General features: G+C 41.2%; 1 protein-coding gene and 1 long non-coding RNA gene across 2 annotated transcripts in view; one reads left to right on the top strand and one right to left on the bottom strand.

The window, feature by feature from the left end:
* LOC126480711 (uncharacterized) overlaps window positions 1–18,287 on the bottom strand; it is a 41,136-nt gene extending 22,849 nt beyond the window's left edge. Inside the window, exon 1 of the long non-coding RNA XR_007587458.1 lies at window positions 17,906–18,287. This is a non-coding gene — a long non-coding RNA (uncharacterized LOC126480711). The remainder of the gene's footprint in view (window positions 1–17,905) is intronic.
* Window positions 1–25,440, top strand: part of LOC126480710 (uncharacterized) — a 231,456-nt gene that overhangs the window by 53,145 nt on the left and 152,871 nt on the right. The gene's annotated exons all lie outside the window — the stretch shown is intronic.

Raw genomic sequence — 25,440 nt, forward strand, 5'->3', positions numbered from 1 at the left:
TTGGTGCTTGAACATATGCACTAGTTGTTCTGTCTTGCCATTTGATTGAGAGTGGAATGGAGGAGCCGTAACATGACAAATGCTGTGATGGGAACAAAATAGTTGAAAGGTGTGACAGATGAGCTGGGGCCCGTATTGGAAACTAAGGTACAAGGCAACCCCTTAGTAGGAAAAAAACCATCAAAAGTGTATGAATTGTGACCTTAACCAGTGTCAACACACCTGAGAGTGTTCCTTACACTCTGTGAAAAACTGCATCCACAACCAAGAGCCAATAGGAATTCAAGAAGAGATCTGCAAAGAAACCTGGGAGCTTCCTGTTGTCAGGCACACTGCTCACTAGTCACGACAAAATGGACAATATCACCATCAATCCATGGCCAAAAAATATGTCTCCTAGCTAGCAGTTTAGTGTGTGAAACTCCCCAAAGGCCCAGGTGGAGATGATGTAGAACCTCATGCTTTAATTCAGCAGGTATGACTACTCTGGGAGAGGGGTCTTCAGTGGACAACAACAGAACATTGTCAAAAACAGAGAGGCAAAACCCTAAGAAAAAATAGTTGAGCAGGGGGCTGAAGCCCGACCTGGCGGTTTATCTGGCCAACCCTGTTGAACCAACAAATTACCTGACGCATAACAGCGGCAACAGTAGCTGCCATGCGCAAGCTCGTAATTGGGAAACCCTCGACCAAGTCTTGATTTCAATATTGAGAGAAGCAAAGCAAAGCAAAGTTGGGATCAGAACCCACAGAAGGCGATACGAAGCATCCACATTGGCATGTTAAGATGTAAGTTGAAAATGGATATCAAAATTGTAGGAGAACAGTGCCCAGCACTGTAGGTGATGTGCGGCTTTGTCGAGCTAGGAAGTGTGAGGGTTGCACAAGGAAACCAAGCGTTTATGGTCAGTAGTAAGGTGAAACCTGAAGCCATACAAAAAACATGAAATTTCTGGAGAGCATGGCAAGAGCCTCTTTTTCCACCTTAAGAGTAATGCTGCTGGCTCAGAGTTAGAGATTTAGAGCCGAAAGCAAAAGGTCATTCAGAGCAGTTGGCATATCAGTGTGCTAGGAATGCACCAAGGCTGCACTGTAAGGCATCAGTCACCAAAACTATGTGATTTAGAGAATGTAGCCATTCAAGGGGCTGAGAGCAGTTTGGATTTTAACATCTGTAAAGCACATTTGCAATCCGAACTCCATCTGAAAGGTACATTCTTGCATAACAAGGCACACAACAGCTAGGCCACTGTGACCTCCCCTGGCAGCTGTTGTTGTTGTTGTCTTCAGTCCTGAGACTGGTTTGATGCAGCTCTCCATGCTACTCTATCCTGTGCAATCTTCTTCATCTCCCCGTACTTAGTGCAACCTACATCCTTCTGAATCTGCTTAGTCTATTCATCTCTTGGTCTCCCTCTACGACTTTTACCCTCCACGCTGCCCTCCAATGCTAAATTTGTGATCCCCTGTTGCTTCAGAACATGTCCTATCAACCGGTCCCTTCTTCTTGTCAAGTTGTGCCACAAACTCCTCTTCTCCCCAATTCTATTCAATACCTCCTCATTAGTTATGTGATCTACCCATCTAATCTTCAGCATTCTTCTGTAGCACCACATTTCGAAAGCTTCTATTCTCTTCTTGTCCAAACTATTTATCGTCCATGTTTCACTTCCATACATGGCTACACTCCATACAAATACTATCAGAAACGACTTCCCGACACTTAAATCTATACTCGATGTTAACAAATTTCTCTTCTTCAGAAACACTAAAGCTGTATGCCCTCGGGAAAAATTACGGCTGTAGTTTCCCCTTGCTTTCAGCCGTTCGCAGTATCAGCACAGCAAGGCCATTTTGGTTAGTGTTACAAGGCCAGATTGCTTTCAGCCGTTCGCAGTACCAGCACAGCAAGGCCATTTTGGTTAGTGTTACAAGGCCAGATCAGTCAATCATCCAGACTGTTGCCCCTGCAACTACTGAAAAGGCTGCTGCCCCTCTTCAGGAACCACACGTTTGTCTGGCCTCTCAACAGATACCCCTCCGTTGTGGTTGCACCTACGGTATGGCCATCTGTATCGCTGAGACACTGAAGCCTCCCCACCAACGGCAAGGTCCATGGTTCATGAGGGGCCTCTGGCAGTAATTTATTGTATTTTCCCTAGGAAGGCCTGACTCTCTTTCATGGGTGAGGGGCTAGGCATAGGCGTAACAGCAGAGGTGTGGTCTGGTTGAGGGCGAACCCTATCCTGCACATCCTTGAACCCCCAAATAAACAATAGAAGATTGAAAAAAACAGATTTCATGAGGTTGCAGTGTAAACCTGTGGCCAGTAAGACAGAAAAGTGCACAAATTTTTCAAGTTATTGGCTGTGGAGGAGCCCTTGAAAACAATATTATCTAACACAACCCAGGACAGGCATAGTCAATTGCTCTAAAAATCGGTGGAAAATAGCTGGGGCAGTAACCACACCAAAAGGAAGGCATAAACATGTATATAGACCAAAAGGAGTATTCAAAACCAGAACCCACCGAGACTCTTCGTCCATAGGAATCTGCAGATAGGCTTCAGACAAATCAATTTTAGAAAAGTACTGGCCACCCAATATTTTCACCAACAGTTCATCCTGGCATGGGAGAGTGTACATATCCGCTATTGGCTGCATGTTGACAGTAGTAGTGAAGTTGCCACAGAGACAAAGCTTCCCAACAGCTTCCAAACTATGACCAGCGGAGACGACCATTTATTAGCCATAACGGGTTGCACCACTCCTAGTGATTGAAGTCTTTCCAGTTCTGCTTTCACTTGATCGTTCAGGGCGACAGGAATGGGTCACGCATGAGAAAATTGAGGCTGAGCTGTGGAAACCAAAGAAATGTGAACAGAAAAATTCATAGCACACCCAATACCTTCCAGAAACAAGTCCAAAGATTCCTCACACAGTGTATCCACTTGAGATTATGATACCTGATTAGACACAAGGTGAACTGAGTTGGTGATAAAAAAAATGCAAATGCCAAAAATGTGTCCATCGTGAACAAGTTCTCAAGCAGCAGCAACCACCAACAAAGTAATGGAATGAACCACTGATTTGTAAGAGGCAGATGCCGTAAATTGTCCCAACAGCAATGTCCTATTTGTTATACTGATCAGCTTCCAAGTGGCCAGTGTCAGTGGTGGTGAATCTAGACTCACATAGGTTTGAGAATTCAGTCATGTCACTGTAGGACCTGTGTCAGCCTATAGCCAGAGCACTTGACGAAAATCACTTAAGTCAACAAACAACGTGGAATCAGACAGTTTACAACTATGCCCATATCCTGAACAACCTTCAGCGAATGACACACGGAGGCGATGTGGCCTTTCTTCTGGCAAGCATTATAAATAGCTCAGCACTCAGGGCACGCCAAATGTCCCTGCTGTGCAAAACAGAAAGGACAAGACAGAAACAGAGAATGTTGACACTGCCACTGTGGTGGTCGCAGCTGCTTGGGCAGGCCTCGGTCTGCTCGGTGTTGGATCCACATGTTTACTGCCGCTTCTTTGTGGAATTGTGCAAGCTATCTGTCATTCCAGTGGGCACATTTTGTGACACCACTGCCACATCACCCTATGTTTGAGTTTGGTCACCCGCTGCCCAAGAAACTTCAAAAGATTGTGCTATTTGCAAAACTTCTGCCAGTGGGGTGTTTTCACAGAGTAATGCCCTCTGGCTCACTGCCTTGTCTGGAGCTAATCAGATAATTGCATCATACACTATAGAGTCTTGCATGAGAGTAATCATGGGCATCATTAACGAAATGACACTTACAGCTAAGGGCTTGGAGTTTGGCTGCCCAGGCCCTGTGTGACTGGTTTGGTTTCTTGTGGCATTAGTGGAATTCAACTTTCATCACTAATACATGCATTCATTTGTCATGGAAGTTGGATAGTATACTGCTCATGTGATCAAAAATGAGAGCTTCCAGTTCTTGTAAAGGGGAAAGTTGACACAGTAATTGATACATCTTAGAAGGAATAGGGCTTTCCACAAATTCGAGTCTGTCACACCAAAAGCCAAAAAATGCTGCCCGAGTCTTTCTTCATAAGCTTCCAATCCTCAGCTGAATCATCATACTGAGGAAAAGTGAGTGGATAGATTGGTGGAAAAGCACCCTGTCTGTTAATGGAAACTGACAAAGTGATCACTGTCAAAGCAAGCTGTTCAGTCCGGGCCAGTAGCATGACATCTGTAAGGACTAAACCTGATGAAACCACATTTGAAAACTGCACATGTGGAAACCATTCGAAAATCATCACAAATTGTGTAGTAACCAAGTAATATATGGAACTGAACCAAGTAAAACAAATGTGGCTTTATTCATAAACAGCTGAGCGATAACGGAAATAACACTCTCGTGACACCACACGTGACAAAAGATCCATACAGAAGGTGCAACATAAGTGATACACAGAACAACTGATGTAAGCAATACAAAGTAAAAGAACATAGCGATAGTAAGTAAGTGCTGTTCCGTGCGTATACAGACACGAGTCATCGGTAGATGGTGCAGCGGAGACTGTCTCACGTGCATGCTTTCTACAAGTGGCTTGTAGTTGCAGGGTCACACTGCTACAGTTGGTAATTGATTTAAGTACATACACCCATCGACACTACACTTGGCACACTCAAACACTCACACCCTAGCAGGCGGATACACCTGGAACTCATAGTCATAGTGATGGTAATAGTGGCAAAGGTCCACAACTGTTTCCAGTACGATTGCAAAAGCTAGTGTCACATGATATATGACATGGCAAATCCAATCTATCATCTTTATGAAGCAGAAGTAAATTTCAGTGATTGACATAATGCTAGTTCATTAACTAATTGCATTACATTTAAACAGTTGTAAAATGTTCTGCATCACATTTTGAAACAGACACCACTGCAACTGCAGATGAACCTGAATTTGACACTAGCAGTTCAAGCTCATGATCAGGACATTTATTACTTCCATGTTAACCTATTATAAATTTATTGCAACAATGTACAGTAGAAGCCTGATATAACACTGTTGTCGGAGGGCATGCTTTACTTCCAAGTTTTAGTGTGCCCGTAGAATATTGAGAGTGAGCCACATAATGACAAACTACATATGGAAAGTTAGGAAGAATGCATAAAGCAATATAACACATACTGTACTGTATTAAGATTCAAAGAACATTAAAAGTAAAACATTCCAGAAACTTGCCAAACAGGGTACAACAATTAGACAAACTTCACTGAAATGTCGCCCAAACAATAACACAAGTTTCAATGCAGTATATAAAGATCACTATAAAATACAGTATGATAATCTACAACACTGCCTGCAAGTTACAGTACATCGTTATTCTGCTGCTTTAAAGAAGTCAGTCAACTTTCTTTGGTGAAAGTTTTATGTTCCTCAAGTGCAACAACTCGATTTGGTTTGGTTCACTTTGTTCCTCCATCCACACAGTCACTTTATTTATTATTATTCAATATTTCACATGTACTGGGATCACCATCTACACTTTCTTCTTCAGCTTTATCATTCTCATCATCGACTGCATCACTACTCATTTGGAACAGCATTAATAATGTCCTTGTCATTTTCTATCTCTGAAATTGGTTCTTTGTTGTTGACAACTACCCAATGGTTCAGGTCTTCAAGATCAATACTGCACTGAAGAATATCACATGCAGACTGGATGTCACTGCTATAGGGTCATAGCTGTCGACACTTATGTCACAGATGTCAATATCTATGTCCCTACGGCCTTCATCTGTTGTGTTATCATCAATGGAACACTTGTTCCAGCATTTCCTAATAATGATTAGACCAATGCTTTGTACATCAGGCCTATTGAATGTGGTTTGAAAGACAAACTGGTCATGATACAGCCAGCAGGACATCATTGAACAACAAGGTTGTGCCCAGGAGATGGTGGACCATATTGCCTGTGTGATCCAATGGGCTGCTGCAGGTCTGGTTTGATAGGAAGTACCCCACAGTGTGGAAGGAGTCAATGCTAATTCAGTTATGGAAACCCGGAAATTTTTGTATCATTCCCATCAGTTATCAGAGTGTAGCTCTTACCACTTGTATGGGTAAGACCCTTGAGCACATGCTCAGTCACTGCCTCATCTGGCTCCTCGAACCCCTGCGTCACCTGTGGTGCTCCAAGTGCAGTATCAAGTGCTACCGTTCTGCCCCTGACAACTTAATTATATAGGAGACAGCAGTACAGGATTCTTCTTATTCCAAAACCATTTGGTTGGTGTGCTTTTTGACCTTGGTAAAGCACATGACACCACTCGCAGGTTCAACATTCTTTGCCAACTTCATGAATGAGGACTAAGTGGAACGTGTCATATCTAATCCAACCCTTCCTCGAGGATTGGTGCTTTCACAGTTTTATTGGTGACGGTTTGCCTGAGTGCTACATTCAGGAGAATGGGGTCCCTCAAGGCAGTGTACTCAGTGTCACCTTGCTTTGCAGCCACTGTCAGTGACATCTTCTCTGCAGTCAGGAGCCTTGTTAAATGATCTTTGTGGATGACCTTGACACTCCTACTGTTCCTCTGATCTCACAACATAAATGGGGCAACTACTGCTGGCCATTAGGAGGCTGGAAGCTTGGGCCAGTTCTCACCAGAGAAGACTACATTTTTCAATTTTAACTGTGCTCAAAGTTTTAACCAACTAGAGCTCACACACGGGGACAATATTTTACATTTCCAGTACACTGTGCATTTTTTGGGCCTACTATTTGGCTCTAAACTAACCTGGCTCCTGTACCTGAAAAACCTGTGAACAAATGGCTTCAACTCATTGAATATTTTGCAATGCCTCAGTGGGAAGTTGTGGAGACCTGACAGCTCCTGCCTCCTGCAGTTCGATAGGGCATTTGTCTGTCCATTCTTAGGTTATGGTAGCATGGTTAATGGATCAGCCAGTATTTTCTACCTCAATATGTTATACACTGTCCACCAAGAGAGCATTTGGACATCAACTGAAACCATTTGGACCAGCCCAGTTCAGAGTCAGTGTGCAGAGGCTGGTGAACCGCCACTCTGGGTTTTTGCACTGGAGTGGTTCATAGGCATTACAGTACGAGGTTTCTCATCTATTCTGATTCTTTCAGTGTACTACAAGTGGTCCGTCAAATCAACCTTGTAGACCAATTGATTCAACTCGTCCATGACTCCTTACAGTGGCTCCAACACCATGGTAAGGTGGTGACCTTTTGCTGGGTACCTGGGCACATCGGGATACAGGGAAACAACATAGCTGACAAAGCAGCCAAAGAAGCATGTCAAGATAGTGTTGTACATCATTGTGCTGTGTCCTTGCATTCTGTCATCTCATTAACTGATAGACAAATTGTGTCCCAGTGGGAGACTGAATGGTTAGGGATGCAGTCACTCTAATCAAGTCCATAGGCATGGTAGGCTTCATGCCAATCTCATCAATGGCAGAAAGTACTGCTAACCAGAGAGCACATATGCCATAACCCTTTAACATATGGTTTCCTCCTCTGCCAAGAAGATCCACCACTCTGTGAAGTTTGTGGTGTGCCACTTTCAGTTCAGCGTACTTTAGCTATTCCAGTCTCGGAAACTAACATACAGTTGGGAGAGCGGTGTGCTGCCCACATGCCCTTCCATATCCGCATCCAGTGACACCTATGGGCTGAGGATGATATGGCAGCCGGTTGGTACTGTTGGGCCTTCATGGCCTGTTTGGGAGGCATTTAGTTTAGTTTTAGTACTTTAGCTATGTTTGTCTTACATGCTGACATCACAGCAGCCCTCAGTTCGGCTGGAGAACTGGCCACAAACTTCGCCAACGGTGACACTTGTGTTACATGGGTTCCAAAATATTGTGTACTATCTGGCCTAGTCCCTAAAGTGTTGGGGAGGGGACACAAATTTTAATGCAGTCTTTCTCTTGTGCCTATCTGCGACTCAGCAACTCCACTATACGGTGACTAGCAACTATCCTTTACATTATATTGTCATTAACACGTTATAAACTACTCTGCATGTGCAGACATCCCTCATGTCAACTTCCCCCCCCCCCCCCCCCCCCTCCCGCAAGTGAATGGGAGGCCACTAATGGCCATGATGTTGACTGCCCCGCATCCAAAATCATTATTGTCATTGTCGTCGTCCAATTGATTAACTGCTAGGCATGGTCAGTGTACAGCACAGAGCGTAGAGTGTGCTCAGCAAAAGAATTCCAGTTGATGGACCAACCAGCATGGACGTTGTAAAACCAAGTGTGTGAACTGACGATTGGGCGGCAGCCTAAATACTCGCCCAGAGGGGGTACGTGTCTTGCAGAAGTCTTACGGTTTGTGCCGATGCTTATGCCTCTGTGGATGAGACTGGCATGACATGGTACCATAGTGGCTAATGGAGATTTGGTTTTAAACTACTACATCTACATGCATACAACGCAAGCCACCGTATTGTGTGTCGCAGAGGGTGCCTTGCACCAGTAGTTCCTGTCCTTTCCTTTCTGACTACCAAGTAGCCAAGGGAGAAATGGCTGGCTGTATGCCTCCGTATGAGCCTTGTCTTATCTTCATGGACCTTATGTGAAATGTACATTGATTGAAGTAGAATTGTTGTGCAGTCAGCTTCAAATGCTGGTTCTCTAAGTTTTCTCAACAGTGTTCCACAAAAAAGAATGCCATCTTCCTTCCAGGGATTCCCACTTGAGTTCACCTACCATCTACATAATAACTGCGTGATGATCGAACCTACCACTAACAAATCCAGCAGACCACCTCTGAATTGCTTCAACATCTTCCTTTAATTTGACCTGGTGCGGTCCCAACACTCAAGCAGTACCCAAGAATGGGTCACCCTAATGTTCCATATGAGGTCTCCCTTACAGATGAACCACATTTTCCTAAAATTTTCCCAATAAATTGAATTCAACCATTCACCTGCCTACTTCTGTCCTTACGTGCTCATTCCATTTTATATCGTTCTGCCATTTTACACGTACATATTGAATCACTGTGGCTATTTCAAGCAGTATGGTACTAAGCTTTATTTGGGCATTGTGGTACTCTTTTTCCTACTCATCTGCATTGGCTTATATTCTACTACATTTAGAGAAAATTGCCATTCATGACAACTACTAGAAATTTTGTATAAGTCATCTCATTACCCTCCTACAAAAAGTCAGCTATTGCACCTTCCTGCACACCACAGCATCAACAGCAGACAGCCGCAAATTGCTGCACACCCTGCCCATCAGATGATTTATGTATGTAGATACCGCTGTCACACTACCCTGGTGTGGTATCATCCAGAGATCATTGTGCCACACCAGAGTTGGCAACATGTATTGATACCACTGATATTAGTGAGGTCTCACTACAATCTACTACGACATTTGGGAGTTACTCCTGAAGACCACACCTCCCCTCTCAGTACAGCAGCGTCCTCATACCAGACGTCAATGCGGAGCTGAGTATGAAAGTGCTTTATCCAGCTCGTGACTTCACCTGAAGGATTTAGCATCATGGTGTAGAGCCAACAAATTGTTAAACATTCTGATGAAGTTTTAGTTTAGTAAATGTTGAACATTGTACCTAAAGAACATTGTACCTCGTTTTGGTAATTAGCGCAGCAGGTAACGCTTTGTTAGTCAGTGACAGTTGTGAATTATCCAGTACGCCTGCAGCAAAGAAGTGTGTAAAAGTTATGTAAATCTTTTATTTATTAATATAATAAAGTGAACTGATATTTCATGAGTTACAGTTCCTATGTGCCACTTCACCAAACAATCAAAAATAGTTTCATCTGGTCACGATACCTGGGCCACTCCTGATGATACCATTTGTGCTCATGAACACTTGCTGTTGAGGACAACATACTGTGTTCTATTATTAAATAAGTCATTGAGCCCCTCACTTATCTGGAAACCTGTTCCAAATGTTTGTACCTTTGTTAACAGTCTGCCATGGGGCAATGTGTCAAATGCCTTCTGGAAATCTGCCAGTTGCCTTTCATCCATAGTTCACAGGATATCATGAGAAAAGGGGAAGCTGAGTTTCACACAAGCAGTGCTATGCTGATTTGTGGATCAAAGCTCTTCTGTCTCAAGAAAATTTATTATATTTGATTTGAGAATATATTCAAGAATTTTGCAGAAAACCAGTAAAGATATTGATCTTGTAATTTCGTGGGTCCTTTGTTAAACCCATCTTACGTACAGAGATTACCTATGCCTTTTTCCAGTTGCTTGGGACTTTGCACTAGGCAAGAAATTGGCGGTAAATGGAAACTAAGTAAGGGGCCAATGCCATACAGTACTCTTTTTAAAACCGACTTGGGATTCCATCCGACCCTGGTGATATTTGTTACCAACTCTTTCAGTTGCTTCAGTATATCTCAGGGATGCCTATTACTATCTCCTCCATGCAGGAGTTGTACGACAGTCAAATGATGTATGTTTGTACAATCCTCCAGCGTGAATGATCTCTTAAATGCAAAATCTAAAACTTTTTGTTTCCTTTTGCTGTCTTCTATTGACACACTAGACTGGTTACCAAGCGACTGGATAGACACCTTTGACCTGCATAGCGATTTTACATACAGTGGTAGTATTTCTATGCTTCATGAAATATTTTTCTTTATCTCTCTTTTTTTTTCAGCCATATGAATTGTTACTGACTTTTGCCTGTTGTCATTGGCTCATTCTTGTTTGAAGCGAGAGTATAACAGTCTCTGCTTCCTCAACAATTTCCAAATGTTGTTATTAAACCACTTACCATATACTTCTCCATGGTATAACCTAAAATGCCTTTGAACTTTGACCATAATTCCTCTAGATCCATCATACTTGAACTAAATAATGTTCACTCATTTTGTAAGTGGAATGCTAACAACTATTTGTCTTCACTTTCTAGCAAAAATACTCTCGTAGCTGTCTTGATGGATTTGTTAAGTTTAGTACCTGTCATCACTATGATATCGTAATCATTAATCCATGTCTATTCACACAACATCAGTAAGGTCAGGCCTGTGCTAAAAAGTGATTCACAAGACTCACTGTCCATACCACCTGCAATAAATTGATAGATGTCCCAGTCTGTAGCTGGAAGGGTTAAAGTCGCCTCCAACTATGGGTATGATTGGGTATTTCCCCACTACCGAACATAGAATGATTCCAAAGCTGTCACTGCAGAATCGGGCAGCTGGAAAAACATCTGATAAGTAACTTGAGTTCATTTAGATTGTTAAGCATGTCCAGATAACTTCACAGGCAGACTCAATTTTGATCTCGATAGACAAAATAATTTTGTTGACTGTGATGAGTGCTCTCTCTCTTATGGCATCTACTCTGTGTTTTTTATATATGTTTCATGCCTCACTAAGTATGTCACAGCTTTTTACATCAGATTTCAGGCAGCTCCTGCTTCTAAGAATAATTTGAGTGTGACAACTTTCCTGGAGGCTGATAAATTCAGGAACTTTGATATAAATACTTCAGTAATTTACTGTTAAACTTTTGACAGTTGAGGTGTCTTTACTTTCTGCATGTTTGATTTCATTCCCTTCTTACTCGCTAGTGAGCATTCATCAGATGACCTCAAACTACCACCTGTAGTTGAGATGATCTAAGAAGATCTCTGTCAGCTTGTGGCACTGTTTCCGGCTTTCACTTGCAAAGCACTAACAGTCTCAGGCGAAAACATTAGCAGTGTACAGAGCTCTGAGATTGACGTGTTGCCATAGAGACATTTATAAAATTACGTTATGTTATTGGATGGGGTAGCCGCATCAAGCTGCCACTGCAACTATCAGGAATCAATGGACCGACTAAACTGCAACCTAAAAAAAAAAAAAAAAAGAAAGAAAGAAAGAAAGAAAGAAAGAAAGAAAGAAATAGGCACTTCACAAGTATTTTGCTATGTGATTAGCTGCTTCCTTTCCGTAGCACACCCCTGACTACCAAGGGAGGTTCTACAATTCTCCATTCCAGAATGCAGGTCCAGAAGTCTCTCACAGAATCAACGGAATCTTTGGCTGAGACCCTCCACTTGACTACAAACCAAAGGACCTCCATCAGTTGTGGGAACATTGCTGAAAATTGTGAGTCTACTTGCACCCCACTCATGAAACCTGAAGTCTTCACCACTTCTGCTAGCAAGCTGTATGAACTGAGGATGGCCTCATAATGCAAGCAACAGATATCATTGGTGCTGTCATGAGCCACAGCTTGCAGAACAACTGCACCTGCATGCTCAACAGCTGTAGGCAAGGCTGCCTCCACATCTTGGACGAGGCACCCTGGCAGACATACCAAGTGCACATTGGATTTCTTTCTGGCTCTGGCCGCTGTTTCTATACTGGAGCTCCTGATAACTAGCAAACCCATTCCCATGTGTGCCTACTTGGATGCTGCTGAAGGAGCAGCCACCTGTCCACTCACAGGGCAAATAGGTGAGGTGATGAGACTGCCAGCCTCAACATTGGTTCTCCGCCTCGAGTGAGATGAACGCTTGTCACCTGCCACTCAACCTGTGGTGAAAGTGGATCACTACTTTGGTTACTCTGCAAGGAGTCTCAGCAGCAGTGTTCTGTGTGATGTGCCAGTTTCTCCGCCACCACTGCACATTGAGGTAGCAGCTTGAGGATAGCTGACCACGGCCAAAAGCACCTTCAGCTGTTCACAAACTGCAGCCCTCTGCTCCTGTGTCTGCACACAGCATGCACACATTCTGTTCGCCCTAGTACTGCTGACTTAAGAATTAACTATAAAACTATCTACGGAAAGCTAAATAGATAACTTGTTACCTTATTGAGATGGCAACAACAGAGGCTGATAGCTTACTGAGCTTTGTACAGCTGACTGTTCAAAAGAAATGACAACCACACTACAGACTATGAAAATCTGCACTTTACAGTTAGTAAAACACAAGTTTACACCTCTTAAACACAAATAGTGCACAGAATTTAAGAATTAAAGTGTAAGAAAACACAGAAAAGGCTAAATATATAACTTGCTGCTCTGGAGGCACATCACAAGCAACGCCTGGTAAGTAACTACAAATCAACAATCTGGTTTGTGTCTGTTGCTGCATCTTGTTTTTGTCTAACTCCAGAGGAAGTGTCGTTAATGAGCAGGGGCTATGACAACAACCTGTACAAGACTGTTTAGTTGGTGGCTGCATCACCAGGTCATACAGGGAAGTTAACTAGTGAAACTGTAGGTTTACCTCTGTTTCACAAAGGAAGTGCTAGAGGCCCTTTGCTGTTCTTAATCTTTGTAAATGATTTATGAGACAATCAAAACAGCTCTTTTAACTTGTTTGTGAAAGACAGTGTTGTTTACCATCTAGAAAAGTGATCAGAAGGTCAAAGTAAATTACAAAATAAATTAGACAAGATTTCTATCAAGTCATGGAGGTCTCAGGTTCAGTCTCAGATACGGACTTTGATGTTTTTTCTCTTCAATCCGTACAGGATTGCCCCAGGTCCACTCAGCGTACTAGCTTGGGTGATGGGCTTGCCACTCTGTCTCCTAGTGTCAAATCAAAGAAAGGCTGTACTTTACCTATAGTCATCATGTCAATAGCCCATTCACCATTTTCTTTTCAGTGTGGTGTGAAAAGTGGTAAATGACACTGAACAACAAGAAGTGTCAGACCCTCCACATGCATATTAAGAAAAATCTGTTACTTTCTATTACACGATTAAAGGCTGCTGATTCAATTAATCATTTAGAGATTACAATTATGAACATCTTTAACTTGAAACTTCACATAAAAAATGTAGACGGGAAGGTGAATTAAAGAGTGTGGTTTACTGGCAGAACACTTCAAAGGTGCAACTAACCTACTAGTAAGTCTGTCAACACTACACTTGTCCATCCTGTATTGGAATACTGCTGCACGATATGTGATCCTTACCAGATAGGACTGACAGAAGAGATCAGAAATCTTCAGAGGAGGGCACCTCATTTTTCATTATCACAAAACAGGGGAGAGATTGTCATGGGTTTGGGAGATCTTCTTACAAAATTACAATCACCAACTTTCTCCTCTGAATTCCAAAACATTGTGATAAAATTAGGGTGTGCACAGAAAGATTTGGGTGTTCATTTGTCCCACCTGCTATTCGAGAATGGAATGGCTGAGAAATAGTAAAAAAGTTATATGTATTCTCTACGAAACACATAAGTGTGAATCGCAGAGTAACTTGTAGATTTATGGTTAAATTCCATAATGCTGGAGTTCCAGAAGGACAAATTTATGTTTAATTGCAGTTTGTTTTCCCCAATGCTCTCCTGAACCACACACATGGTTTTCCCAGTGTAAGTTTTCTCACATCCACACAATATCTCATTAATCCCTGCCTTGCAACATCTCTGTCAACTTTCACTGACCTCAGGTACAGCAAGATTTTTGCTTTTTTCTGGAGGACAAAAAAATCCTGTAAACTTTTGTTTTCTTAGTATTCTGCCTCTTTTTCAAAGAACTAGGCAGTTAAGCTGTTGTCTTTAAGGTGTCATTCTCTTCCTTGTTTTGTGATTTACATGCAGTAGCACTACCAGTTTTATCTTGCTGAAATATGGGTCATGGAGTTGCCTGTTCTAGACATTTAAAGTTAAATTTGATGAAAATTTTCCTGTAAAACCTAAGAGACATCCAATTGTCAAATCAAAATGCATACAGAAAACTGTAAAAGTAAAGATGTGGTGTACCCCTAGACTAGCTAAAATAAAATGCTTTTTCCAAATCTTAAAGGATTAGGTCAAAAGAGCTAAGGATAGCCTATACTACAGTTATTTATGTGCCAAAAGCATCAATGGAAAGGAAGCAGAAAAAGCAAAGAAGGAAAGCAGTGCTAAATTTATTGAAGCAGCTCACAATCCTTCCAAAGCAGCAAGGAAACCTATTTAATGAACATCTCTTGCTCTAGTTCTTGCAGTCCAGATGACTTTAATGAGTATTTTGTAAGTGGTGAAATTTCTAAATTTGCAATAGATCCTGAGATGTGAAATTTTCAAATAAATGCAGTACAGTAATGTGGATTAGTGTGTATCCAAAATTCACAGTTAAAAAAATTGTAAAAACTACAAATCATCAGGGAGCCCCAGTATTTACAGCATGCCCTGCATTATATTAAAAACTATAATCTGTGAAATTGGTCAGCCACTGGCAGAAGTAGTAAATAAAGCCTCAAAGCGGGGGAATTTCCAGACTTCCTAAAAGTAACACACACAGTATCAGTTTACAATGAAGTGTCAAGATACACATCTATAACTACATCAGTGCTAGCTAGTGTGATGGAGTCCACAATGATGGATCAAATATTAAATCATTTTGAAGGAAATAACCTTTTTTATGATGTACAGCACAGTTTCCAGAAAGACAGGTCAATGACAACAGCAGTACTTGCCTTAGTTACAAATATGTCAGGGTTTTGAAAACAAAGTGTCTATAGCACTGGTACTTTGGGATCTTAGTAAGGCATTCAATTGTATCCCACAGAAGGCCATTCTCAGCAAGTTAAAATCATTTGGTATTGGTGGAGCTCTTCTGCAAACTCTCGAATCATACATGAATAACTGATGACATATTGTATCATTGCAAGGTGCAGGTTTAGATGAAACAAAGTTACAACATGGTGTGCCACAGGGAAATGTAACAGGGTCTCTGTTGTTCCAGAATTTCAGTAATGACGTACGTACCACTAAGCACTCATTGCTGTTTGCAGAAGACACAAGCTTGTTCTCAAAAGGGAAGGGTGTCATTAAGGCTGTTCAATAAGAAGGCCAGGGAATAGATTATCATGAATAAAATGAAAATTAATGAGTGTAAAACACAGAGGACAACATGTACACTTAGTATTACAGGAGCACAAGGGACAACAACCATTAAACATCTGGGCATTTTCATTGATACTAAGTTAACCTGGCAACAGTACCCTAAACACATGTCCCAGACTGTCAAATCTGTATCTCTTATGAAGACTAAAATATATCTTATTAAAAGAGTCCTTATTAACAGTTTACAAGGCAGTGTTCCACAGCCATATGGGTTGCTGCTGTGGGCCACTTTGCAGGCTCCACCAATGTGCTTTCATTGCAAAATAAACCAGTGAGGATTGTTACCTCAAAGACAAAATGGGGTATTGTTGATCAATTTTTTACTGATTAGGAGTTCTACTTGTTTTTGGCCAATATATATTCAACTGTCTCATTCACACAAAGATACATCGTGAGATCTGCAGAAAGAAAAATGAAGTTCATCAACAAAGCACTTGCAAGAAAGACATACACAGGCCAGGATGTCAGTTAAAGACACAAAACAACTTCCCAATTGTGGCCCTAAAATTAATTAATGCACTATCTAAGGTTATTCACTCATTACCAGTGAAGTAACTTACATCAACTCTGCTATTTAATTACAACTATGTTCTAGTATTGATTGTATAGTTGCATTGTTATTGTGTAGTAGTTCTTAGCTTCAATGTGTTTTATAGTATCCATTTTATCATCATATTGCAATATTGTATTCCTTTTATTATGGTAATATTATTGCAATCTTCATGCAGTCTGTCCAGCTGTGACTTGTGCAAAACATAGAATTGGTAATATTTCTCTAGTGTTTTGTAAGTTTTTTCGTCACTGTAGCCATTTGATGAACTTCTTTAAAAGGCATAAAGAAACGGGGCATTGTTGCACAGCTAAACAAGTGGTTGTGTCAGAAGTTAGTATGCAGAACATCACTTATAAATCAGATCTAGTGGATGAAAGCAGGTTCAGTGAGAAGTTTGCTAACACATTGTTGAACATATGCAACTTTCATTTGCAATTAACACTATGTTGTTGAAAAGTAAGAGTATTTCAATATCATATATTTTAATGTTCATAAAATGAGAATTGTTGTAGAAATGAATCATGAAAGCAAGCTTCAAAAGTACAGGAAAGGTGCTTCTTATTTTGAGTAATATATGTTTGTTACACAAGAAGACATAACATCAGTCTGAATCTATCTATGATTGTGGCACTCTGTAAAATATGCAAGTAGGAAAAGCAATAAGTGGATTGTTTTGCATGTGCAGTTGGAAGAAAATACTAATTAAGATTAAGAAATACCTCTTGTTACTATAACTACTACCAAAAGAAAAATCACAATAAATATTAGAGAGTTGTCTTACAATAAAAAGAAAATTTGAATTTGTTTTTAAATTCATGTTAAAGCAGGTATTCAGATTATGTATTTATATATTTTTTACCAGTGCATTCAGATATTATGTTGTAGAGAAAAACTACCAATAGATTTTGAGAAGTTATTTTTACTAGCTGTTCATTTGCGGTAGTGGAAAGAAAGAAAAATAAGAAAGAAGAAGAATGAGCAAGGGCGGATTCGGGAAGGGGGGGGGCGGCACCACCCCCCTCCCCCCAAAATATTCTGTATCCGCCCCTGAGAAAGACAGTGCCCTCCTTGCTGTTGGTTGGTTTGCCTGTGGCGAGGACATGTGCTGTGCCGAAAGACAGTGACGTGACTGTAAACATCCCATGAAAAGCTTCCATTGTTTATCAGAAGCTGTCGTTCTAGTTCTAATGACAATGTTTTTTCCTGGTTGATTGGCAGACGATTTTCTCCGTTGTTCCTGAGGCTGCCCACATGAGAATATATATAGTCTTGCGTAAGCAGTCAAAAACGCATTAGGCCTAGGTCGTTTCTTCTCAAGTATCACTGAAAATCACGGGACATACCTTAGGTAGTTAGTGCGGTAGCTCATCGTACAGCGCAACATGTCAGCGCAGCGATTAATGTGTGTGTGTGTGTGTGTGTGTGTGTGTGTGTGTGTGTAATCAAGCAAATACTAATTTAGATAGACTATTAAGATTAACAACTTACCAACTATCCATTAGTTCTTTGATAATCTGTTTCACGTATCTTCTAGTGGCCCTTAGTTCTCCATACGAGTAAACCATTTTCAGGCACGATGTAGGCACCCGGAGACGTAAGGACAGAAGACGTAAAATCGTTTATTTACTTCACATGACGATGGTGTAGCATTTAGTAAGTCGTGCACTTGAGAGATGACTGTGGAAGTATTGTAAGCAGTGAACCAAATGCGATATCAGTGAGTAGCAAGGAGAAAACAGGGATAATTATATCAGTGCAGCTATGCTGGAAAATTGCCAGATCACAGTTTCGGTAAGACTTCACGAACAATTCCAGCTCAACTTAACTGTGTTTCAACGATTATTTACATATAATGCAAAATGGCCTCCGGTTCATTGTGTGACGTAGGCGATATTTTATCAGAACACGTCCTTGCCATTGGCACCGAAAAAGATGACATTTGACAAGCAGCTGTAATACGTAGGGAATCTTATTTTTGCAGTTTGTTTGCGTAATTAGCCACTCATCGTGACATAAAACACACGTTACGATAAAGCTGCACTAGTAATAAAATATTCCTGACGTACTTGCCCTTCATTGACCGATTGGCGTGTCGTGAATATTCAAATATAACGATGGTAAACTAGAAATAAGCGTTTTGTTGTGATATATGTGAAGTGCTGCAGCTAAGCGATCCATCTTCTTGGCTGTATCGAGTATGGCCTTTCTTGTTTCTCAGACAGCACCAGAAAAGACGCAATAAGAAGAGAACTATTCACAGACGTGAAATATCCTCTTGGTCGTTATTTCTGAAAGCAGTTGACCTGAAAATCGGTCGCAATTCTGTCAAGAACGTGCAGGTTATGAACATACATATGATACAAAACTTGGATGAAATTATTTGCACCATGTTCTGAATGAATGAGAATGGCGATATTTATTTTATACGTGTAATTATTGTGTTTGGCAAGATTAAGACTAATAGGCAGGCATAGAAAAGAACTACAAGGGAAACAGGTGAACAATCTCAGACAGGTTAATGTTGATTTGCGAGCGTCGGAAAACTAGTTGACGCCCACAGGTTGCTTGCAGAAACAGAAGTACCTCTGACAACGATGTAAGACCAGGTCACTGCCGTGAGGAACTACCGGGAGTGTGTCCTGAAAGAGCAAGGAATAGATGATAACTGCAGGCAGTGTAGTTATCAATATGAGAGCATACCACACGTCATATCTGGCTGTAGAACCTTAGCACCCAAGGAATATTTGAAAAGTCATGATGAAGCCATCAAAATAATCTACTAGAAGTTGGAACAGCATTACCAATTAATGAAAGACTCTGCTCTTTATACCACAGGTGCTATCCCCTAACTGTTTTAGAAGACGAGAGTTTAATGAAACTACAGCATAATAACCGATAAAACGATCCATTGTAATAGAAAGTGATGAGAGAGAATTGTGCAAGTCACCTTCCTCATTGACATCGCCATGCACAACACTCATAATTTGCAGACCACTTGCGATGGTAATATGGCCAATTAAAGACCCTGCAGACAAGGTGAAAACCATTTGGTAACAGAAGTCGGTGTACATCGTCGCCGTGGTAACATTGTCCCAAAACGGAAGAGGCTACAGAACCTAAAACTGCGTCCTTCGCTTCGCTAGCAACTGCTGGAGACATTTCTAGTGGACATGTTCGACATACACTATGTGATCAAAAGTATCCGAACACCCCCAAAAACATACGTTTTTCATATTAGATGCATTGTGCTGCAACCTACTGCCAGTTACTCCATACCAGTTACCTCAGTAGCCATTAGACATCGCGAGAGAGCAGACTGGGGCTCTCCGCGGAACTCACAGACTTCGAAGGTGGTCAGGCGATTGGGTGTCACTTGTGTCATACTTCTGTACGCGAGATTTCCACACTCCTAAACATCCCTAGACCCACTGTTTCCGATCTGATAGTGAATTCCGCGCTCCTAAACATCCCTAGACCCACTGTTTCCGATGTGATAGTGAAATGGAAACGTGAAGGGGCACGTACAACACAAAAGCGTACAGACCGACCTCTTCTGTTGGCTGACAGAAACCGCCGGTGGTAGAAGAGGGTCGTAATGTGTAATAGGCAGACCATCACACAGGAATTCTTATCTGCATCAGGGTCCACTCCAATTAATATGACAGTTAGGCGTGAGGTGAGATAACTTGGATTTCAGGGTCGAGTGGCTGCTCATAAGCCACACATCACGCCGGTAAATGCCAAACGACACCTCGCTAGGTGTAAGGAGCATAAACGTTGGACGATTGAACAGTGGAAAAACGTTTTGTGGAGTGACGAATCGCGGTACACAATGTGGCGATCTGATAGCAGGGTGTGGGTATGGCGAATGCCCGGTGAACGTCATGTGCCAGCGTTTGTAGTGCCAACAGTAAGCCTAAAATTAGGAGGCAGTGGGGTTATGGTGCAGTCGTTTTTTCATTGAGGGGGCTTGCACTCGTTGTTTTGTGTGGCACTATCACAGCATAGTCCTGCACTGATGTTTTAAGCACCTTCTTGCTTCCCACTGTTGAAGAGCAATTCTGGGATGTCGATTGCATCTTTCAGCACAATCGAGGACCTGTTCATAATGTAAGGCCTGTGGCGGAGTGGTTACACGAGTCTTCAAGGACGCGAATTAAGATGTAGCTTGGAATGTAAATCTCTATCAGTAACATGTAAAATGAGTGAGCCAAAAATAATAATAGTAATAAATGTAAATATTACTATATTGTCAGTCTTATTAACATTGTATAAGTACATTATGTATAAAATAAAGTCCCTGTCGAATGGAGGTAACGAGATGTTTAAAGAAATACACGACAGGGACAGATCCTCTTACAGGCATCACGGTTTTGAATCTACAAAGGTTACTGGGTGGTTTCTTCCACAGACGTATGGCTGAAAAGGAAAGAGAAGAGTTAGAAAGACAAATGTTGGTAGAAGTGAAGAGAAGATGGCCAGAAACCGTTCGCTGTCTTCTGTATCTCGTACTCAAAGAAGATACTGCAAGAAATCTCTCCTAAGCCCTCGTATATCACCGGCTTCTGGTCGTATCAGTATGTGACGTCATATCTTTGTACCTCAAACAGTGCTCGAGCTATTCAGGGAAAACAATGGGTCTGGGACTGAGAAATGGTGGCGTATGATCTGGCGTGTCCACCACAGAAGTGAAGTAACATAATAGTCACTGAGCTGCTGTTGCCAGCCAGTAGGTCATTTTTCCTTCATATAAATGTCCAAGACATGCTGAAACTTTTCATCGATCGTCATGCAAAAAATTCCCATTTTCTGGGAGAAAAGTGGAGCAAGGTAATAATCAACATGGGGAAAGCTAGCTCTCAGAATTTCCAAGTTTTCTGAATTATATTAATTCGTAAATAAATTTCTAGCAAAACTGAGAAAACAGTAGGACACGAAGTCTGCAAAAAGCCCACTCACATGAGTAGATACCTTCACAGAAGGGAGCGATTAAAACATTGGTGGACCATGCTAAAAGAATCTGTCGATCACAGTACTTTGAGGAAGAGCTGAATTAATCTCAGAATAAAGAGTTATTCAGAGAAAAACATAAATGAGGCACCACATACTAAAATACAAAGTAACATGTAGTGACAAAGAGCTAATTAAATGTAAAATTTTCCACCCTTTCCTAAAAACACACAGCTTGCATCAGCAGAATGCGAAGAAAATGTAGTATTGACGATGTTTAAACCAGCATAAAGGTGCTTAAATATTGGAACACTGGAAAAGACATACGCCCGACGCTTGTCGCAGAAGTAGTACAAACAGTCCTTTGCACGTGCGGTCGGTACATGGGAACTACAAAAAGAAGCATTAACACCAGGCTTAAGGAACAAATAAGCAACAGTCTTTTGGGAAACACGGATAAGCTAACATCAGCAGTTCAAGCAATGGATACAGGGAACCAGCAAATTAGTTTCTCCGATACTACGGTTTTATCAAGATCCAATCATTACTGTGCTATGATGCCCAGAGAGGCCATAGAAATTCAAAACCACAAAACCGACTGTACGAGGGGCGTTTGAAAAGTCCGTGCAAAGTCCGAGAGATGGTACCAATGGCGCGTATCGAGGCCATGTTTAGTTAGTAGCATCTTTGGAAAGAACGCGCACCCAGTTCCTGCCACATTGGTCTATTTCTTTGTGTTTGGCATTCGTGTGAATCAAGTAAGTCGTGTGATGGTCAAAAAATGTACGAAAAAGAATTTCATGTGGTGATTAAACATTACTCTTGTAGGTATGCTTTCAAAGAATTAAAAATCATGACACTACCATCCTTATACATATATGAAAGCATATGTTTCTTAAAAGAACCCGAGGAATTTTCTACATTAAACAGAGAATTTCATAACTACGAAATGAGGAATAGGAATAATTTCCACAGAGAAATTCATAAAACAGCTATGTATCACAAAAGTGTACTATACCAACCCAAAATCCTCTACAGTGCTCTCCCCAAATAACTAAAAATAATACCAAAACTGCACATATTTAAAAGAGAATTAAAAAACATGTTATTGAGCAATAGTTTTTACAGTATTGAAGAGTTTATAAATCATTGACAATAAAAGCTCAGTTAATATTTCCCTGACAAAATAAATATGTGTAATTGCTCACATTTAAATACTTGCTGTTTCTATGAAAGCGTGAAACAGTGTTAATGTAAGAATGGATATAATCTGTGATGTGAGAATCACTAGCTTTTTTTTTGTATGTTGTTATCCTACTTGCATATTTTTATGTTAATGTTCTTATTGTTCTATTAAAATTGTAATGTCTAAGTGACAAGTAAATTCAATTATAAATTTTCATTTACATGTATTTTAAATTGTAATGTCTATTGACAAGTCCTATGTCATTGTGGTGATGTACTACAAGGACGCTAATAAATTGAATTGAATTACTTTATGAAAGGCAAAACGCCTCATGAGACTAAAGAGAAGTTTGATAAAATTAGCAGCGACTCTGCACCTTCGATTAGAACGGTTTATAAGTGGTTTCAAAATTTTCTGAGTGGCCAGGGTACAAGTGATGCTGAACGTTCTGGACGCCCTGTGGAGGTTACGACTCCAGAAATCATTGATAAAATCCATGATGTGGTGATGGATGACAGGAGAGTTAATGTGCATGAGATTGCTAGTGCTGTGGGCATCTCGAATGAATGGGTACAAAATATTTTGCATAAACATTTGGATATGAGAAAGCTATCCACAAGATAGGTTCTGCGATTGCTCACGCTTGACCAAAAACGGAATCTTGTGAAGTGTTGCAAGGATGGTTTGCAGCTGTTCAGGAAGAATCCACAGGACTTTGAGCGTCATTTCGTCACTGTGAATGAAACATGGATACATTACTATACTCCTGAAACCAAACAACAGTCTAAACAATGGGTTACCAAGGTAGAATCTGCACCAAAAAAGGCGGAGACCATTCCTTCGACCGGAAAGGTTATGGCGGCTGTCTTTTGGGATTCGCAAGGGATAATCCTTATCGAATATCTGGAAAAGGGTAAAATTATTACAGGTGCATATTATTCGTCGTTCTTGGACCGTTTGGAAACCGAGCTGCAAGAAAAACGCCGGCGATTGGACCGCAAAATAGTCATTTTCCATCACGACAGTGCACCAGCACACACCTCAGCAGTTGTGGTCGCAAAATTAATGGAAATACGAATCCAACTCGTTTCACATCCTCTCTCTTCTCCAGACTTGGCTCCCTCGGACTACTATTTGTTTCCCAATTTGAAGAAATGGCTGGCGGTACAAAGATTTTATTCAAATGAGGAGGTGATTGCAGCAACTAATAGCTATTTTGCAGACTTGGACAGTTCATATTATTCGGAAGGGATCAACAAATTAGAACAGCTTTGGACGAAGTGTATAAGTCTAAAAGGAGACTTATGACGAAGAATAAAAACGGTTCAGCCCAAAGACGTAATTAGTTTCTATTTTTGCATGGACTTTTCAAACGCCCCTCGTAACACAGTAAAAGATGCACTGAAATTGGGCAAGTTGTGGACCTTAGTGCTAAATAACGCAAACAGCGCCAACTATTCCACATCACAAGCTCTGTTACACACAGTGGTGCAACTCTGCAATCTTTGGCAGAGGTGTGATGCCGTCACCACCCGACTCCTTGCGTTTGAACAGTTAAGGCTTCTCAGCTTGTTTAAGTTTTTATAGCCTCTGGTGATGTCTGTAGCATTGGAAATGGCTCTGAGCGCTATGGGACTCAACATCTGAGGTCATCAGTCGCCTACACTTAGAACTACTGAAACCTAACTAACCTAAGGACAACACACACATGCATGCCCGAGGCAGGATTCGAACCTGCGAACGTAGCGGTCGCACGGTTCCAGACTGTAGTGCCTAGAACCGCTCGGCCACCCCATCGGCTGCAGTATTAGAAGACCAAACTTTATGCTCTGAAACAAGCCTTGAATCAAGGCCTAGTGCCCATAAAACAATATTCAAACTGAAAATCTCATTCTGGAATATTCGAACTTCTTACACAGTTACGCTGAAATATAGTTAACATCATACATGATGTCCCAGACACATGCAGTCAAAATTATACAGATAGAACAAGATTCTAAAGTTAGTACCTAGAGGTAGAAACCATGGGTTTATATTATATGAACGATTTACAGATAAGAGGAAATTGCAGAAGTAGCTGTCATCTTCGACTAGTGACGAAATTAACATTTGACTAAGGTCGTGAACAACTTGGCGATTATCATCGGCAATATTTTGAAAGACGAAAAACACAATTTTGATGACGAGAGTTTACCAAGTTGACATAAATAGAATTATAAATATTACAATCAGTAATGTAAGGGCAGTCAAATGAAAACGAAACAGATCGAAAAAGTGAGTAAACTTTTAAATTTTTTTATTATTTCAAAAGTGATTGCTATTACTTAATACATATGTCCCACAGTGAGACAAGACGGTCAATGCCTCCATGGAAAAATGTTTGCGGTTGCCTACAGAACCACGACTGTTCACATTGTGCAGCTCTTCGTCCGAAGGAAATCGAAGGTCACGAATTAATTTCAAGGCACCAAAAATATGGAAACCGCATGGCGAGAGATCGGGACTGTAATGGAGACTGCGCAAGGACTTGCCAGTGACGCTTTTGCAGCTTGTGGGCGGGCATTATCCTACAACTGAATGATGCCACTTGTCAACATTCCTGCGCTTTTGGGCTTGATGGCGCCCTTTAATTTTTTGCAAAGTTTCCACCTACCGCTGTGTGATCAGTAAGCAGTCTTCCCTTGCAGTCAAAGGTAAAAACGAATTTCCCGGAGCTGGCGTGCCTGTTGTTTCGACTGCGCTGATAAGCCCCTTCACATTCTCCATCCCGTCCCGAACTCTCCCCATGGGATTACCATAGTTTAGGAGCCCCGAAGAGAGACATTCGTGGCCGTCGATTTGCTTAGGGCGAAGGGATGCACGCCTGTGTACAATCATTGTTCCGTTG

This window comes from Schistocerca serialis, chromosome 5, assembly GCF_023864345.2.
Source record: "Schistocerca serialis cubense isolate TAMUIC-IGC-003099 chromosome 5, iqSchSeri2.2, whole genome shotgun sequence".
In the NCBI taxonomy this organism is placed as follows: Eukaryota; Metazoa; Arthropoda; class Insecta; order Orthoptera; family Acrididae; genus Schistocerca; species Schistocerca serialis.